We start from the raw sequence: 20,692 nt of genomic DNA on the forward strand, positions 1-20,692 counted from the left end.
CACTCATGCTAAATAAAATGGCTAGTTTAAATACGTAATGTGCTCCCTACTCTTCCAACGGCGTGCAAAACATTTCGACATTATTTATCACCAGTCCACGGTAAAGTAACAGCATGAATTCTCGTTTTGTGCATGGAGTAGTCAAACACACTCCTATGCATGACTAGCGATGCAGCCGGCGATGGCGCCGGCCGCTAGCGATCAATTATGATTCAGATTACATAATGAAATAGAGTCGAGAGCAGACAGGTTGAAAAATTAATAATTCCGACGAACGACAAAGATAATTGACTGCTGTGGCCAGCGTGGCAGTGCGGCATCTGTTTTATCCGTTACCCATTAATATGATCATTAATTACCAATAAACATGCCCAACAGTAAATGCTATCAGGATAGTGTCCGTAATAGCGAAATACATACCACTTCTGCAATCTCTTTTTTCATAGCAAAATTAACAGTGAGAGCCTACTCCAACCACACCTGTGCACGGCTCACAAGGGTTGCGCCTACAGCACCGTAACGTGGAGCACCCTACTATTCACGACTGCTGTGGTGTCACGTCTTCACTTGTTAACCCTGAGATCGCGGACTCTAACCCCGCCGGGGTTTGTGTTTTTCACCACAAAGGGTATGAAAATACGTGTGTTTATCCAACAAGTTAATTAAGATAGAGGACTAAATAGCACAAAATTAGAGAAACCGTTAATATAACGTAATAATCACCGGGATCACCCACGCACGTGCGTCAGTTCAATGGACAGGACGTAACATTAGAGATTTATAGCTGAGCCTCAAAACATCTTATTTGAAGGGAGATTGCAAAATAAATGAAACTAAATCAATTATCTAACTATAATATAAGTAAAACTGAGCTGAGACAATCAATCGCTATGAAAATTAGCCAATTAAAGAGCACATAATAGAGAACTAACGATTTGATAAATCGGTTTAGCTATGGTGAAAAAGGAAATTGGATGACATTTCCCATTACGGAATGCGTATTACCTTTTACTTGCAGTAGGCTGTTTCACTAACTACGACATGGATCTATATGCTTGGTCAGTAACTGAAGTGGAAAAGAGGGCTAACTATCCCTATATTCGACAGCTTGATATAAAAATTCACGAGACAATTTAATTTATCATTTGGATGCATTAAGTTTTCTGAAGGGTTAGATGAGTCGTCTTGCATGAGGTGGATTGGAGGCACTATGGTAACCACATAAGTGATGAGTCCAAGGTGCACAGGGTAGCACAGATAGTGCATGCTTCGTGAGAGCCATCCACTGCCACGTTTGCACGTGCCTTTGTGGTAGCACCTATTGCACAGAGATGCAAGAGTCGGTCATTATTAAATTAAGTGTGGTGTTTACAATTGTGTTTCATTTTAAGGATAAACAACTGACACAAAGTATTGTCTGAGACGATTTCTTATACTCGGCCAGAAGTTTTTCAACCCAATGGATGTTTAATAAAATGAAAAAAAAAACATTCAATCAGTCGTCCGAGCTGAGCAACGACTATATTCATGAAAGTTAGCTTTTAGTTTCTTCCCTCCGAGGATACAGACGTAGATACACGTATAAAGGTAAGTATATAAACTTATTAATCACTAAAGAGTTAACAGTGTTTAAAGCAAATTTCTTGATGGAATGCTGGTAGTACTAAAGAAAGAGATTTATGCAAAAAAATAAAAGGAAAAAAAACTTTAAAATAAAGAAATGGAAAAAGAAAAAAACAGGAAATCAATCGTCTTAGCGATTGCATGATCGAAGCGGGAAGTGTTCTATTCGAACACTTACCGCTTTTAACTCGAGCACTTCGACGTACTAACACAACTTAAAAGTTCGAGTATGTCGATGTAGATGCACGTAGATACAAATAAACAGCCTGCGCTACGGTCGGTTTGGGGGAGGTTACATGAGTGGGTGTTTGACGCAGCCCGCCGCAAACCCTTGAGTGAAAGAGAGATAGAGAGTGCAGCACTGTGTTGGGGCACCAGTCTACGGCGGGATAAGAAACCGCCAGACAGAGCGCCACTTCATCGGGAAAATTGTGCAAGGGCAGCCCGCGGAGAGGGAGGGTTGAAGTGCGCGCGGTGCAGCAGAGAACACGAGATGCGGGTGTAGGATTACCTCCGCCCGTGTGGAGGAGGCGAGAATAAAAAATGCAAGGCCCTTTAAACGGCTCACAGTCGGAGGGAGGGAGAGGGGGGGGGGAAGAGGAGGATGGTGGTGGGGCAGGGTTGTTAGCTCAGGGCCGGCCGGGCGGCTGGCTGTGATTCGACGCGCCTCGGGAGCCCGGCGAAGACAAGAAAAAGGCCGGATCGCGTTGTTAAGCACAGCAACACACGGAGAACGTGGCGTTACGCAGGGCCATTACATCTCGGAAGGGAAGAAAACCGGTGGAATTTCCACAGTGATTTCGTGTTTAACCTTGCTGAAAATAGATTATAGAGTTTAGTTCTATGAGTAAAAACGTTCTAAAAAATCAATTTATTTCTTACTTGCCGAGAAATCTAATGATTATAAATTAAGTATTTTTAACGTTTCTGGGTACTGTTCCAATTTTAGTTTCTTGCACATACGTTTAACTAACCTGAAAAGACAACTTCTGCTAAGTTAATTATTTCATCTACATTTACATATTACCCTGCAAGCCACCTACAGAGGTGTTTGGCAGTGTTTGTTCATACATCATGTGGTGAGGTATATAAGCAGCAGTTAGTGACTGAAAAATGTAAATCCACGTGTTGCAAACAACCCGTTTTCCAAGTCAATAAAATTGGGAAAAATGTAGCGCGTAACTACAAATAGATCGTTCATCTACCGTTCCTGGATTTCTGTTATATTAGTCAACTGATAAATAACTCGTTCACGTGTTGCCGACGAACAGTTTTGCACGGTAAAAAAATTGGAATAGCATATTGTGTATACGTGTAACTGTATCATTGCATCTGAATAATTACAAATTGATCGTTCATCTACCGTTGCGGTGCGCCTCGATGAGGATTGGGAGGGACAAAAGACAGATTCTGATTTCCACTTCATTGTGATCATTAAGGACACTGAAGAATAATATCTGTTCATATGCTCCCAAATTGCCCGAAGTTATTCTCTGAGACTAAATGGCCAAACGACCTCCAGCGCTGTTCGTTTGTCGAGACTCGGCTGGCTTCGATTCGACGCGCTTGGATGGGCTGGATGGTAAGATCCACGACTCACGTGCGCATGCGAAACCTCGCAGGAAAAGGCAAGCTCAACGATTCCACGGAGGCAGAGTCATCATCGCCAGTCCTTCCGTCCGGGACCAAGGAGCAAAGTGCCCCCTCTACAACGTACGTCGACTACACCATATAAAAGTGCCCTTTGTATATGGTGTAGTCGACTGAGCTTTTTTTCAGCAGACCCTCCATGGAAGCAATGCTAAGCGAGCCGCAGATTGCGAATAGGCTAATGCGGCAGAAGGGCCACAAAAACGGACGATGAAACACGATTCAACGCATGAATTTTATGAAAGAGGATATATCCAATCGACAACAAAAAATGCTGTCTGAAAGGCTGTTAAAGAAGTAAATGTATGCCACATCTGCAAAGAAATCGAGAGGATGTGACTTTTATTGGAAGGTACAAAAAATGTCATATTCTCTCAATTTCCGCACAGATTTGACATTTAATTTTAATTTTCGACCAGCCTTTAAGGCGAAGATTGAACAGCAACCATTACGCACGTAAAAAAGATGAAACGTATTACTTTGAAAAATAATTTAAATTCCTAATGATTCGCTAGAATTCAAATAAATTAATTGCGCGTTTGATATCTGCATGTGATATACGATAAAAAATTATGAGAAATATATCGCCTCATCAAGAAAGTAGGGTCAAAAGCATCAGAATGCAAACCAGTTCACATGAGATTTACATCTTTCGATAAAGACTTTTCACCGAGTTCGAGCGGGTCAATATACTTACATTAAAAATTCATCACTCGTAAAATTACAAATTTTTCACTTATCTGACCTGTTAACGGAACATCGCAATCGTCTTTGCATCCCCATAAGCCCATTAAGTCATTAAAGCATTTAGTGAACTAATTAAGCGATCGACTGACTTCGGCGCGCTCGTTTAGAGTTTGCCATACCGTATGTACCCAAAAACTTTATTGAAAGCGTAATTACCGTTCCTGAAACCGTGCATTACCCAACCCCTTTAACAAGAGCTTGAAGAGACTTAACCAGGATAGACGGGAGAGACGAACAGAGAGAAACTAGATTCGTGAAGAGATGATTCAAAACGATGAGAATTATATCGCTTGATCAAGAACGTAAGGTCAGGAGCACCAGAATTTAAACGAGCTCACACGAGAAAAAAGATCTGACGCTTTCCCGGCCTATACTGACAATGACGGGTTCGGGTGCTCCACGGAGTAATTTCCTCCATTTATCCAACGTTTCGAGTCGTACTCCATCCACAGGGCTGAATCATTTCTGATTAAGACTTTTCATCGATTTCAAACAAGCATATATAAATTGAAAATTCATCACTCGTAAAATTACAAAATTTTCGTCTGTTTCCTACGCTATCTCATCGAAGTATTAAGAATCAGTGCTATTTATTTTCATTTAATTTGAAGAGCAAAAACACATAAGTAGACCTTTGAATTGAATGGCTTTCGTAAAAGGATTAAATAGATTTAAACCATATACTAGTGGATTAAACTAATAGAATTGAAACCATAAAAAAGTACGAAATATTTCATCTCTTTGTAAACGTAAACATTGGAAAACTCGACGAAAAAAAAAGTTGAAACTTGTGAAATTACAAATTTTGTTAACCCATCGACACGCTTTGTTCTGTCAACACCGCTTTCATCGATATGACAGCCTCTATTTCATCATTCATAACCGCTATCAATCGAGTTCCATATCAATCCACCACAATCCAGTGAAGGACCGGTAAGATAAACAATATAAATTACGAGAGGAATTTAATCGAGGAAAAGTCCCCTAGGAACACCTAAAGATAATATTTGGGACTGATAAAGAAGTACTCAAGGAAGAAGAGCATCAGGAAACTGGAGGAACGAGCTTTAAAAAGGCTTACATGGTGGGCTGAGGTATAGTAATGACTGAGGTTTGTAATAGCGTGACACTGATCAATTGAATTCCTCCCTAAATAACTGTAATCGAAAATGCTAACATGTTATTCACAGGATACGCTGCACTGCTTACGTATACAAAATCATGAAATGTATCTTACCTTTTTATGCTTTTCAATGCATTATTTTCTTCATTTAATCATTTTGCTAAAGCCATCCTGTTGACAGCGATGTTCGTGGGTAGAATTCTGGGTAAACGAGGGAGAGGAAGGAAGAGAATATGATTTTTAGATAGAATGAAATAGAGTAGACCTTATTGTGAATTGAAGAGGTAAGTCCATGAATGGACGGGAGACTGTCAGAATACTTCGTAAGTGCTTCATGGAAATCTTCCTTAATGGGTAGAATACTTGAATAACAAAAATCAATCAAGTAAAAAAATAATAAATACGCAAACCTGTTGCAGTCAAGTCTTGAGCGACTGAAGCGCCTGAATTAACGAGGCAAAAGTGCGATTTAGGCCTATCCGGATAGCTCAAGACTCACCACAACCGGCCAACTGACGAGAGATACTTCAGCTCATTTACTTTTACTGTAGTTTTGTTTGTAGTATTTAAGAGAAATATGAAGCTTAAACTGGAAAATTGATATTTATTTCATATTGAATTGAAATTTACCTGCATGGCAATACGTTTTCAATATTTTCCCAATATTTTATTATACTATTCCCGACGGCTATTACAGCCATCAATTCTTCTTCAGTATTGAAATATACAATAGAAATTTTCCACTATTATGGAGTTATAGTCGCGGAAAATTGTAAATTTTTATTTAAATATGGAAAAATTCCACTCCATCACGCTTGGATATTCGGATTTTATTCATCTTCAGTAGCTGAAAATGATTCTGTAGGCATCGATTTTTTGCGCGACATATCAAGTAAAAAATTGTATTTCTATACTTTTTTCCTTTTTTAAGATGCACAATACATACCAATTTATATCATTTTCGAAGCATTAATGTAAGAAACAATATATATATCGCATCTTCTCTTGATAGAAAGCAAAGAGACCACGCTTCTCTGGGAAGGGGATAGTGCTGTATTGCAGAGCCGTGTTAGCTGTCGAAATAGGGTGGGGTAAGTGATAGAATAGGGCGATGGAGGTGGAGGCCACGATTTTCGTCACCACAGGCCCAACGGCGCGCTTGGATTATCGGCTAACGACATACAGCGGCCAGGCTGACCGAGGGACCGCTGAGTTTTCCTTCCGCCGTGGAGCAAAGAGGGGCAAAGCGGGATAAATGTGTGGCCCGTCCGATGCAGCACACGTTGGGTGACGAGAAAACAGAACGCTCTCTCCGGGTTATTTGTGACGGGTTCGATAGGAACATGAGCAGCTTTTCGTCTTCTATCACGGCGCAGAGAATGATGGTGAGTTTAGTGCGGCACTAAAACGAAAATATATGACGACGCGAAAGCACAAAGCGATACGGAACGGTAAGCCGTCTGCGATGCCTCTTTTTACGACGTGTCTACTCTTTTTCTCATTCACGTAGTCACGGATCCCTTTGGAGCTGTTTTTAGCACTAGACGTATTGATATTTGACTAACATTTAGAACTTAACTGCATAGAAGAACAGAGTTGTACCGCTGAGTACAAAAGTCGCCCTGATCAGCCAATTGAAAATGAGTTTAAATTTGGCGTATTTTTTCCGATATCAGTGAGGGATGTTGGCGACATATAAGAAAGCGTGTGAAAACAATTTTCAACAAAAGATTCGTCGGTTGAAACAATTATTAAAAATTTTTGTATGATTGGTAGCAGTTTCATATTTTCCCATTTTTCATCATAGGTATATTCAATTTCGCCATCTTAGTAATTTACCTTCAAAGCCCCCATCTCATCCGAACTATATCTTGAGCAAGGACGTATACTTGTTAGAAGGACGCATAATTTTCGCTCGACCGATCTTTTCAAGTGACGAATTTCTCCCTTAAAATTTCAAGCTATCGTCTTCAAAATTTCAGATATAAATAGGGTTCCTAAATAAAGTAAACCCCAGTAAACTTTTGCATGTATCTCAAATTTGAAACCTTTACCTCAGTGATTTCTCATACGTCTTTAAACTTGATAAATGAGCAAATGTCGAAAATGCCACCTCAATGTGCACTGAAAATTTCAAGATATTAGCATAAGTCCCAAATGCGTGATACGTAACCAAAAAATACAAAAATAAATAAAATCCTGATAGGTAAGTAAGGATTGGCGAGTAATTTTAATAACTTTAACTAATCAGCACCAACGCTTTATTCTCCGAGCGATGAAAAGCTTACATTTTTACTTTTTAGAGCATTTGCAACGTTTCAGGAAAAATATGCGTGTTTTTAAATATTTTCATTAGGTAAATTTCTATTTTCTACTCTAAGTGGTTAATCGCGCAATCGATTAAACCAGAGCTATAAAAACAATTTCTACCAAAAAATTTATAATGAGCACCATCTATCATGAAAATTTAAAACTATTTCTCATACGAAAATTTAGTTGATTTTTTAGTTAAAATTTTAGTTGATTAATTAGAGCAAAACGGAACAATATTTCAAATGTCTGATTATTAAATTTTGTACTGTCATCGGAAGCAAGCAAGAATACAAAATGTCAAGACGATCTGACAATGGAAAGTGGGTTAAAATTCAATTGCAGGATTTCACCGATGAAAGAGACCAACAGACGAAGTGAGTTAAGTAAAAGCGTGTAATAAAGTTGAAAGAGAGGTTATTATTATATGACCTCTTTACACATTGTGTCGTGGTGACAAAAATATGTTCGAAATCATTTATCAGTGTGCTGTAGCCACACGCATTTGTTCAATGGACCCAATAGATTTCATCAGTAATATGAAGACATAAAACAATCTGTAATAGCCTGGATAAGAGGGATAAAATGTAAGTGCACTGGCATTCATCGATTATTATCGCTCCGATGGAGCAGGACTAAAAGTTGGAAAGGGATAAGGCAAACACGCAGATGGATGAAAACATTCGCTCACCACAAAATCCCAAAGATCCCCGATAAAAAATAACACCATTACAAAAAAGAGTGAGGCAGAAGAACAATCCATCATCGGACCGAAACTGAGGCATAACGATGGACGACAGAAAACCTACAACCGGAAATCCTTTTTTTATCCCGTCAGTTGAACCATCGCTTTTCTGCACATGCGATCCAATCTTCAGTTCTTAAAAAAAAAATATGGGTAGCATTGCGATGCGAATAAAAAGATCTTTCGTGGGGGATAATATTACTTGCTTCAGAGGAAAAGCGTAAAAGAAGGAATACCGAGGGGTTACAAATTCTCGGAACTCCAACGTATGCCGCGGAAATGATTAAAAGGCTAAAAAAAACATATTCCCGCCTACGTCGCACAAAGGTGCGTGGCCGGTAGCAAGCAGGCACAAGCCATTCCTGTAACTTGAATGAAAAAATAAGTGTACCTCCAGTGTACACATTTCTCGTTTTTTATTGCGGTTTTGCTGACGAAAGGCAAAGCAAGGGGAGTAAAAGGTAGTCAAAAATCTGCCTCAGCATTATTCTTAAACAGCACAATCAAATAACCCAAAGCACATACTTAAGACGAAAACGCAATGTCGTCAAAAGCAAATATCAATCTTAGATTAAAAGTTTCCGCGGCGCTGTTAAGGTGATGTCTACATGTTTACAGAGCACTTTGATCGCCAGGGATCAAACATCAATTTTGATGCCGTATTCTCAGATGAAAAGGAACATTCAGCCCTCAAAACGACAGACGTTTATTGAAGTGAGTGGTAGACCTGGTAAATGCGCGATTTTATAAAAGAATATTAGGCGCGGGAAGATATTATTCACACTCTGTATTTCTCATCTTATAAATACGTAAAATTGCCAAGAAACTCAGCGAAGCGCTTTGCGCAGTGGACGCGGTAATCCGAAGGACCGAGGTTCGATTACGGATCCGGGAAATTTTTTCTTAGGCTTCATTGTTGTGAATATCAAAGCCGTCCACGCGACATGTTGAAAACAAGCTTATAAAGTACTCCCAGAAATAAACATCCTCCCTCGACACCTGCCGAAGTCCTCTCAGGTTTTACACCGGATCACAGTTTCCGTGTAAATCGACGCTATGTTTAAATAATTCATATAACACTAACGGTGTAAGATACATCTCACATCTTAGCTCAGCGCTATGGATGTTAGAGAAGTAGGTATTCTAAAAGCCAGGTCACACGGCACATGAACAGAGTTCATTGAGCACGAATGAGTTAATGTATAAATGAATGAACGCGAAATTGTACGCCGAAATGCTCCAGGTAACCACCCTACTTGTACGAAAGCATGAACAGCAATTAGGACCAGCTCAAATTTGGTTCATGCATTCGTACTCGTTCCGTTCCAACAAAATTGTTCATACAATTAGGCATTAACTCGTATGGGTAAATACATTGTGTATGTATGTACAGGCTCCCAAGTATCTAGTAATCTGGTGAAAAATTCGACAAACAAGGACACTCTGATCCGGTGAAAAACCCGAAAGGAATTTACCAAAATTCAGGGTGCCCAGTCAACAAAAGTAGAAAAATTCGAGCATTATTCCAGGTTAAACACTCGAAATTACTTAAATACTTTTAAATAAGAAGTATTATATATTTATGTAATACTTTACGTTCCTAATTTAAAACCTTACCTTACAATTAGTATAAAAATTTTACCCTTAACTTCTGAATGTCTCAATTCGCACCTCATAGCATTCGTAATAGTTTAATGAGCTATATAGATTAAAATGTTTTCATAAAACGCAGTTTAAAATGTAAACAACACATTGCAAAGCGTGTATTCACACAAAATTGCCTATGATAAAAACTAAATAAAAAAACTGCTTTGACCTGATAAGTTGATGTTGACGTCGCCTGGCATTCTATTCTCCGTGTTTTTTAATCTTACAAGACTATTACAAGTCTTGTCTGACATTCCACGTTTCAATGCGTCTGTAAAAATTCTACTGAGCTGATCCACTTAAAATAATGACAAATAGGTACATTTTAGACCAGAAAATGGGAGTTGAACAGGCAAAATTTTATGTGAAATGAATTTGAAATAAAAGTATTATCAATCACAGACACTTAATGAATTTCACAATATATTTTTTTTTAATTCTATTTTAGAACGATTTCGGCAGTTACAACATTATCAAGTATTACAGAAAATATCTATCTATATATCTTCTGTACTTGATAATGGTGTGACAGCCGAAACCGGTCAAAAAATAGAATTTAAAAAAATATATTGTGGAAATAACAAAGAGTCTGTTATTGAAAATATGGAGCCCTTCCACCACGTAAAGGCTTCAAGTTTCGATTTAATTGAAATAAAAGATTTTAAAATCCCAGGTTGGATAAAAAATTCATGAATAATTCAGGGATAAATTTAGGTTCTAAAAATTCACACATATTTCGCGTTCCCCGTTTTTTCCCTGCAAACCGGACATCCTGTAAATTTCATTGTCACCGAAATCATATTTCGGTAGTTATTTATGACGTGTTTCGAACTAAATGCTCGCCCTATCCCGTCCGCTTACGGAGTGAAGGAAACACCGTTTGGCAAACGCGCATAAGCAGGGAGCATTCCCGGGCGTACACAGAAAAGGAACTCACAGGGGGGGGAAGACGGATGATTACGTACGCCCGAGGCATCGCATGGGAAGAAGAACAAACAACGACGTCACATTATCCAATACCCCGCCTCCGAGACCTCTTCGCATCTCATCAGCCATTGTCCGTGAGGTGGCAGCGCACACTTTGTGAACAAACAATTCCCGGCGAGGACTTGGCCTCCCACCACCTCGGCTGGGGCGTGGAATACAAAACGAGGCATCGGCAGCTAAGCGAGGAGGAAATGCGGTGGTTGGGAGGAAGGATAAAAAAACGGGAGAACACGAGCGGGGAAAAAAAGTAGAAAGCTTGGGTCGCATCTACGCTTCTTCAATTAATCGAGACAAATATCGATATCTTCGACCAGAGAATTGAGGAAGTTACCTATACTCCATTGTTACACCGTGAGCGCATTCATGCGTCAGAAGTTTTTTTTATGCTCTCGCACCCAAGCTTCTTCGATTAATCGAGACTAATAACGAAAATAAATTAGTGGCCCAAATATATTAAAATGATCGTAATTGGGAGAACCTATGATCATTACAGACTTTATTATTATTTCTCCGCCCCGAGGTTTGAGGAGTGTCACTAAATTTCACTGTCACACCCAAGGGCGTCCCCAGGATAAAAAAAATGGGGGCAAGCCATGGTTGTTCAAGTTGTAACATTTAAGTATGGAAATGGTGAATGAAACCAACATTTTTAAGGAAACTATTACAGCGATTTATTATTTTTTAAATTATTTGCTTAGAAATATTTTAGTTACATGTCCTACATTAACATAACTTTCCGTTGGTTTAAAGAAAATTAGTTGAAAACTTTCGTTTCAATCCAGTCCTGATTTTCCTTAATGACTTTTACGATTTCTGTTTCTAGAGGGGGGACAGCTGCCCCCTCCTGCCCCTCGCTGGGTACGCCCATGGTTACACCGTCTGCGCATTCGTATTTCAGGTGTTATTTATGTTTTTACGCCTAAGCTTCTTCGATTAATCGAGACAAACATCGATTTCCTCGACCCAGTGGCGTAACTAGGAATATGCTTTGGGGCGGGATGAGAGGGTTTTGGGGGGGGGGGGATGAGATGCGGTTAGTGGGGGCAACCCTCTACCCCTAGGAATCGGGTAGTTCAGGAACGATTTTGAAAAATAACATGCCTGAATATGCATTTTACATCATTTTGGCACATAAAATTCAATTTAAAGCAGATGCAGTTATTATATATAAAAAATACAGACATGATTTTAAAATTGTTTTTTGATTTCTCTGAGGGTTGGGGGGGGGGGAGGATACACCCCCCTCATCGTATAGTTACGACCCGAGGTTAGAGGAATTTACCTAAATCTCACTGCAGCATCGTCAGCGCATCCATATTTCAGTCAATCGTCAGCCGATCTTTAATGAATAGTCGAATAAAACGATCAAAGAAGAAAAAATATGCAGAATGAGGCCAGGGACGGGTAAAAATTGATAATGCTGTTCTCGCAGCTAACCACTTCTGATTGACGAGGATTTGATAATAATGAGATTCATTACGCCATAGACAGATAGTCACACGTAACTCTCGAGCCTCTTCGATGAATCAGAGTCCAAATGTTTCGTGCTTGCCGTTTTGCTACTTTAAAGCCGTTTGCATCATGTGAGAGATAATGCTTGAAATAGCGTGGTAGATAAAATAGAGTACAGACGTTACTATAGAAGTATTTCCACGGAGCGACAAAAATGAAACTGCCTCTCGGTCGACTTGGTACAGGGAGAAATATTTGAGGTTTAATACGAAACTGAAAAGTGATTCTGAGAAACTGTGAATCTATCAGCTACCTTACTTAACAATATTCATTTTCATAGTAATCAATAATCATTCTACACGAATAATGTTCTAGGAATTGGAAAAATGCGAATGCCAGCTATTCAACCGCTTACTTTGTCGATGCTAACATTATCGGAACTGTAAATGGCTGTTCATAACACAGAGATTTCAGAAACGACTAATCTTGGATTTTATTGGGATAAGATAACAGGAGAAATACTTTAATCGCGATTTAAGGCTCAACTACTCGATGATTGCTCCAGAAAATCAAATTCGGTTCAAGCAGAAAGATATGCAGGAGTATTAGCCGCAAAAGAAAGAGAACAGAACCTAACCATGTGTTACATGACAATTCATGCAAAGAACCAAATTAAGCGAGAGGATAAATTAATTCGGCATTTATTTTACCCTGAAGGTTATAGCAGAAGCATTAACTACGGCAGTTTTGCTAACACTGTGAGGAAACCAAGAAGACTTTAATATCATCATTTGTGGTGGAAATATCAAACCACAATATATTAATATCAATTGAATATATTCTCTTTTTTAAATTGTATACTCATTGCATGATAAAAGAGGGTATTTGCAACAATTTATACCTAACTGAATTGTATGATATAGTTAACGTAACTAAGAGTCTTTATGAACGTTAGAGGCTATAGCTAATCCACCTCAATTTCGCTCCAATGAAGCCATATCACAGTCATTATTCATCATTAGTCAACAATCTCAGAATTGGTTAAATGCTGCGACTCCACGGGATAATAGTACGGTGTTTTTCCCCTTGACTTCCACATTCAGTACTATGGACATTAAAGTAATAGTCACCACAGCTACAGTGACATGTAAGTCGCAGTATTGACCACTGCGGCCTCCACCCTCACTCACATAAAGGACAGTCATTGCAATAATTATGCTAAATAATCGGTTAAAACTACGGTATGAATCAATGAACGTAAATTTGAAGCTATTTCACCTTCAAAAGCATTAATTTCTGGAATTAATTTGCATTCATCGCTGCTGTCCGCATATTCGTATAGCAGTCAAAAGGCTTCGCGGAATTTCTCGTGACCATTAAAAATTCAGGCGCAATCACATCGCTTTTCCCTGGATATTAAAAGGTTCGGCTACGCCACTGAAATAAAACATTAATTTACCATATTCACTACGCCCAGAGATAAATTTTAATCAATGCCATAAAATATAAATCAATGTTCCGATACATGATGTAAGCATTAAGTTCATTATTGATGCCTGTCATTCCAATGATGGTTTCAGCGGTGAAGGGCATTCTGGACGCTTTCCGAGCGAATAAATTTTCCCGGAAGTCGTATATTTAACGAAGGCATTAGCATAAATATGCGTTTTCTACATATTCCCTGCTACTCAATAACCTGTAATTAATTCTCAGATATATTTACAGCAATGCTGGAGTGATTATTCATGCAGGAATTGCTATGATTCATCTGAAGGCACGAGTTCTCAATAAAAGCGTGAAGGTTCGCCGTACGACAAGATTTTACTAGGAATTGAAATGCAGTAGCTAAACGCAAATCATCTCTCTAAAAGAGCGGTCACGACAATTTCAAAATTCTCTCTTAGATTTCAATTATCAATCCACTTTAAAAATTATTTATTAACCGATAACATCCAGATGAATTACTAACATTCACTTCAAAGACATCATTTCCCCCGGCTTCGATGGATGACTTATAGTGAGAACCGTTAAGATATAAGTACTCGGAGAACATTAGTCCCAGCATTTTTTTTTCGTTCTTCAATTACTTTTGTAACAGCACTTAAGACAAAATTAAGTGTATGATAGAATTTTATTTACTCGCTGCTACCGATTTCAGAAAAATAAATCCTTGATATTTTCTCGACAAAAAAAGTGCAAAAATGACGTTTAGGGAATTGTGACAATTTAACGTGCAAATAAAAATTCGCAATCACTGATCAATTCATCTATCTAAATCTTTATACTAGTTTTCCCCAACAGCTCGAAAATATTTACCTGACATTCCCCCATTGGTTTCAATTTCTCTGGAATTTTCCTGATCCCCCTGCCTTTTGTATTTCACTCGCTATTTTTATTATAATGTCATACTCTTTCAAAAATTTGTTTTCTGAAAAATTCGTCGCACTAAGACGTATTTTCAATTTATAACTAAAAAAAAACACTGTTTATAATTTTAAGGGTGAGCTCTTTGATTGTTTTATGGAGAAGTAAGAAGCCTTTGGAGAGTTGTGAATAAATCTTTTCGGCTATAAAAATTGAAAAATCGGCGGCCCTATGTATTTTGAAACAGTAGCAAAAAACACACACTCGCGTACTGAAACTGAATTCATTAGAGGCGCACGACCTCATTCACTGACTCAAACCCCATCCCCGCAAAGTGAGTGACCGTTAAGCATAAACTCTGAACCATCGTAAAAAGCGCCCTCTGGAACGAATACAGAGCGGGAAACAACGCATGCAGAGAAGTAAACCAAAATATTCCACTGCCACTGAAAATATGCAACCTTCCCGCCATATTAATCTCCACTGTAGACTTAAATTATGTATCCGAGAACCTAGCATCCTTCTAGCGTGTAAGACTTCCTCTTCCTCAAATATACTAGATACTAAAATAGCGGTAATAAGGATTAAGAACAAAGAATATGTCCATTCATTGCTGACCCACGATGCTGATTCACTGCATTGTGAGTAGCATTTATTGCGATCGAATACAAATTATTTTTCGAGTAAACACTGTCAAAACAGCAGACGATAGCTTTCACGGAAGCTTTCCGAGTTCATATTCGAATTATTAGATGCATAAAAGTAAATGTTATGATAATATCGTAAAAAAATTGCGCGTTATTTTCTGCAGACAAAATACACGGAAAATGTTAATCAATTCCTACTGAACAATATAATCACCTACGATACTTCCTTTCCAATAATTACATTTCACAGCAAGTATGATAAATCGTATTTGTATTAATTTGTATGCTAGGCGCAATAGGTACCACTAGCTAGTTAAAAAGGGAGGTAAACAATCACAGACTAAACAATGTCCACCAACATTGCCTTTTATAACAACTGGCAATAAGTTATTACACTTATCCACATAGAGAATTTTAGTTAATAACTCTTTACTAGAACAAAGCTCTGCATGATAGATTCCGCCACTATTCAGGCAGCCAATTTGTTTTCAGTTCAGTAATTCCACGGCAAAATGTGCTAACGCTCATTGTTCGTAAAACGCCTGTAGAAATGCGAAACGATGAATTTCCTGTTAAACATACTCAACATGCCGCGCACCAACGGCTAGCAGAGTGCAACGTAGACGAGAATAAGTATACTTCAAGCATTAAAAAAAACCAGTTCACTTCTCTCGGAGAAATTTTATGCAGGCACGAAATAAATTACCTAAGTGACGTCAACAGACCTCGTTTCAGGAGTAGTTCACGCGCACACGGCGGAAAGTGTTTGACATTTTGTCGCAGGAAGGGCAAGAGAGAATGGAAAGCGTCCATGGAAACCAAACAAAACACGCGAGCGAGAATAAAAAAAGAAGAGCGGTGCTGCGGATCTCGCATGAAACGCTAATTAGCGGTGACAGAAAACTCAAAATTATAATCTCGTCCACAAACGGAAGTTAGCTATAACTTTACCTTCTACCCACAGTAAACTATGACCGTTTAGACGTCAACCGAATACTCAAATATGGGAAATATTTGAATATCGGTCGCACCCTCTCGTAGAAAATAGAGAAATGGAATTCGATCGTGAAAAATTAGGTAATAGCCAGAGAAGGCAACACATTGATATCTTTCTGATACCACACCATGTCAAAAAACAATCATCCCTATCTTTCATACGCCGAAAAGGATAAAATGTTTTATCGCCTGAGTGATATTAATAAGTTATTTCAGTTTGATCGAAGCTAGATATCACCAAGAGATAGCTATATTTGACCAAACTTATGCACCACTACATCACAAAAACCTAATGTCATAAATTTCTGGAAACTACTTAGGCACGCTGCTGTAAAAAATGTTAAATGGTCAAAGCCTAGGCAGAAACCATTAATTTTCAAGGCTATATTCAAAGGTAACACGTTTTCATCCGTAACGTTGATATAAAATTTTGATACAAAGGGTTATTTTTTGACACCGCTTTTTCATCACTTGTAGCGTTTCCAAATCAAAAAACTCAAGTAAATGCGATATCACTTTTTTATAACCCTACGGATTGAGGCGTAAAAGCGATATTGGTATTATAAAATTGATATCGTGTATTAAATCGAAAATTGAAGCTTGTGCGTGGTGGAAGGGTTCCATATTATGAATAACTGGCACTTTTTACTTCCACAAAATGTTTATAAATATTTTGTGGAAGTAACAAAGTACCAGTTATTGACGGTATGTGTACACTAAAAAAACGACATATGATGCAGCTTTGGTACTCCGAGAAGCGCAGAGCACTTATAATTTAAAAATTTAAAGCAAAAAGACATAAGGAACGAGATAAATTTACGTGACTCCAATATTTGAAGCAATTCCATTGCACACTAAGCATTGGTCATTAGTCATTTGCACGAGAGGAGAATATAATGGTGGAGTGCCACTGCCATCAAGTCTACACCAAAAAATTTCAGAAACGAAAACGTTCGTCACCTTATGCCAATGTGGGAAGATTATTTGAATATAATGAAATGAGACTTAATATAATACCCATAATATAATGTGAGAGGAGTCGGTATAAGATTTGAAGGATATGGGTATATATGTGAGGAGGGATGGAGGAGTAATGAACGGTGTTACGAACGCACAATCAAGGAGCATAAATAAATTCCTTGGCACAATTTATCGCGATATATCGTATTAAACTTTATCAACGGATGCACCCACAACAAGTTTGTGGTAGAGATGTTTGCGCTCGTCGTATGTCTTTCCAGTGTTTCACCTTCCGGCGTTGGAGGCGCTGCAGTCACTCAATATATTGCATATAGAATTTCTAGGTGTAGTTTCAAACATATTTAACTTAAATATATACGTATATATTTCAACATCACTGTTAGTCGATGAAACATTACACGCCTTTAATACCTCGCCCGCCAATAAAAGGGCAAGGAAAGATAATACGCTCACGGGAACCAAGTCGATAACTCGATGCTAAAGAGAGCGTGTTAGTTTAATCGCTTAGAGATACGATGTTTTATCTCTGCAGATAAAGCAAACCCGACGCTTAATGTGAACTCGCTATTCTCGTCGGCGACCAGAAAGACGTCCTCAGGCAGTAAATCAATTCTACCCCTTCCACAGCCCGAGAATACTGAGCGAGAAACGCGGTAGGAGATAAATGTTAACAAGTTAATATAAAACGAGGACAAATACCTAATGCTCGCTGATAAGTGAGAGCTTGTGAAATCATCGGAAAGGTATTTCACGGCAACCGGCCTCTATATCCATACGCAACAACCGAGGATACTGAATTATTACCGCTCAAGACCTCAGGCTGCATTAACAGAGCACTAAACTTCCCACACGGAAACGAAAGCACTCAGATAGGTGTGTGTATGTACGGAACATGGACGCTGGAACTCAATTCCATGAAAACTGCGCGGAGAAGGCTAATGACCACTTTGCAACACTTGATTTATATCCAAGTCGCCGAGCGCATATGAGAAAATACCATCCGTGCCACAAATGTGGGCTGGAAAAATGTTTAGAGCCGAAGAGTAGTGACCATAAAGTGATTGAAAAAATAAAAAAGTGACATTCGCAACTGTAATCAATTAACACAATGTCCGGAACTTTGTAGGTAATTATTTTATGCATGATGATTTATTTTCTGTAGTATAAGGCGTTAAAAATTAGATTTTTGCGTATATGACACGAAAAATCGTGTGAGAACGTTTCGATCACAGGCAATGCTTTACAACGAGCGTGTTCTCTCCTTTTTCCTTAGTATTTCCTAACACTGAAAATGCTATTTTTTAATCAACAAATTAATAAAAAATAAGTTGCATCAGCACTACAATGATAATTTACACGAGCATTATCCAAGAATAACGTTCGTTAACTTTCAACTTCATCATTTGGAAACAAGCGATGAAGAGCTTACTTGCTTGCACTCAACTTCGGTTTCAATACGAAACAAAAACACAGATAAAAAGAAACGGAAAAAAAGGTCTAATAAGAAAGAAGAGTCTGTACAGTAAATTTGTTAACGGCAAATAAACCTGTAACAGATTACAACGATTTCTAAAGTCACTTATCCAGCAACTGAGGAGAACTACTTATAGGCCGGTAAAACTATAATTTTCCCTCGATGACATTCCGTTTTGATACGCAACGGCAGTTGATAAGTTAAACAAACGTGGGTGGAGTAACTATTTCCACACAGAAAGTGCTTCCCAAGAGCAGCAATATAAAACACAGGGACGACAAATATTTCTATGAGCATGTGAATCAACAGGGGAAGCAATTACTGCTCACTAGCTTCAGAAACATTTCTTGTAACGGAATTCGAAGACGGGCAATACAAATGTTTGCGGAATATCAAATGGGAGATTAGCAAATTAACTTAACTTTATTCACTGTCCAAAAGGTAGTCAAACATTTTCAGTGGGCACTACTGAAAAATGATATTGGATTATTCGAGAAGGACTTGAAATGAACGTTGACACGCCACTCTACGATAGGTAAAAGAAAATTCATGGGAATTTTTCGTATATCGTTCAAAGAGTTTTCAACATCATGATGGCCTAAAAGTTTTTTGAATGACTAAAAAGGCATTCATGAGCAATACTTCCGCGAAGATTGCGCTTTTGCGGTCCACAAGTAAGTGGATTTTTTCAACTTCACCAGTCTAGTTAACTGAACAATGATCTCATCTTTTCTACAAAAACTAATGAAATAGAGAGAAAAAGACGAGTTTAGGGTGCCTAAATATGTTAATAAAATATTTTTCAATTTATATCTGAATCTTCTAATCCAAATCCAACAAACCTTATTATGGCGTGTATCTCCGCATCTTGTGAAAAATAAACATATCCCAAACTTATTCCACAGTCCACGCTGGAAAGTAGGTGATCCTCCTTGGTAAACCTGAAAATAGATAAAACAAATTATCTCTCATTTGGTAACCAAATGTGAACCAACGGCTATCGCCCAGCATATTTATTTATGTTCGAAACACACATGCAGTCAAATATTTAAATTTTAAACTGCACCGAAAATCAGTTCAGCGATAAAAATAAATAAAACCAACGTAATTCTTGAAAATAAATAAATTATCATGAGCTGTATTTCCCTGCCTTTTCAATTACTTTCCATTTTTTAGAATAATGTTCCACTCCATCTACTTTACAGAATATTAACATCTCTAAAAGTTTCAAAAATATGATAATGAAGCTACATATGAAAAATGGAATTAATCAAAATTATTATATAAATTGGATTAAAACAGGGCTGAAAAATGTGAATAGCATAACGTCGAACATTGCAGCAATATAAGATGAATTTCATGACGAGCTGAAGAAGATACACTAATATCCTTCTTAGTGAGATGTTATGTTGGATTATTTTACTTAAACTTATTCACTTAAGATAACGAGACAACAGTTCCAACAAATGACAATGGCCACCATTAAAACACGGAGAGCTCATATATTAACTGTATGAATATGAGGTTGAGGAAACAATACTATTTGAATTTCGCAAAAAACATTACTTTTCTACATTTATCATTTTCCCTACAATTCTATTTCTTTCTGGACACAATGTCCTGACTTTCAAAGCTTTTCACAACGGATGCTTCCGGAATTAGGATTCTCCACGATATGGTGATGTCTATAACAGGGTAACTATCAGTAAAAATATCGTAAAAGACTAACAAACTTATTTTGAAGCACGCCGGCCGAGCTCTTCGAAGAGAACGAGTTCAAAGAAACCATCTCAGTATTATCCAGAAGATTTAAATTTGCGGTTACACATATATCATTCTTAGTTGGGCGTAATTATTTTTAAACTGCATAAAAAATAATTACATCCATATTTCGTCTATTGTCTACAACATATTCAGTTTCACAGCTTCCTCGGCAGATTTTTTAT

At 38.0% G+C, this 20,692-nt stretch overlaps 1 long non-coding RNA gene across 1 annotated transcript in view; it reads right to left on the bottom strand.

The window, feature by feature from the left end:
* Window positions 1-19,603: 19,603 nt before the first annotated feature.
* The window catches only part of LOC124169266, a 120,674-nt gene continuing 119,585 nt past the window's right edge, over window positions 19,604-20,692 (bottom strand). The window contains exon 3 of the long non-coding RNA XR_006867068.1: window positions 19,604-19,687. This is a non-coding gene — a long non-coding RNA (uncharacterized LOC124169266). The remainder of the gene's footprint in view (window positions 19,688-20,692) is intronic.

Source organism: Ischnura elegans, chromosome 12 (assembly GCF_921293095.1).
Source record: "Ischnura elegans chromosome 12, ioIscEleg1.1, whole genome shotgun sequence".
NCBI lineage: Eukaryota > Metazoa > Arthropoda > Insecta > Odonata > Coenagrionidae > Ischnura > Ischnura elegans.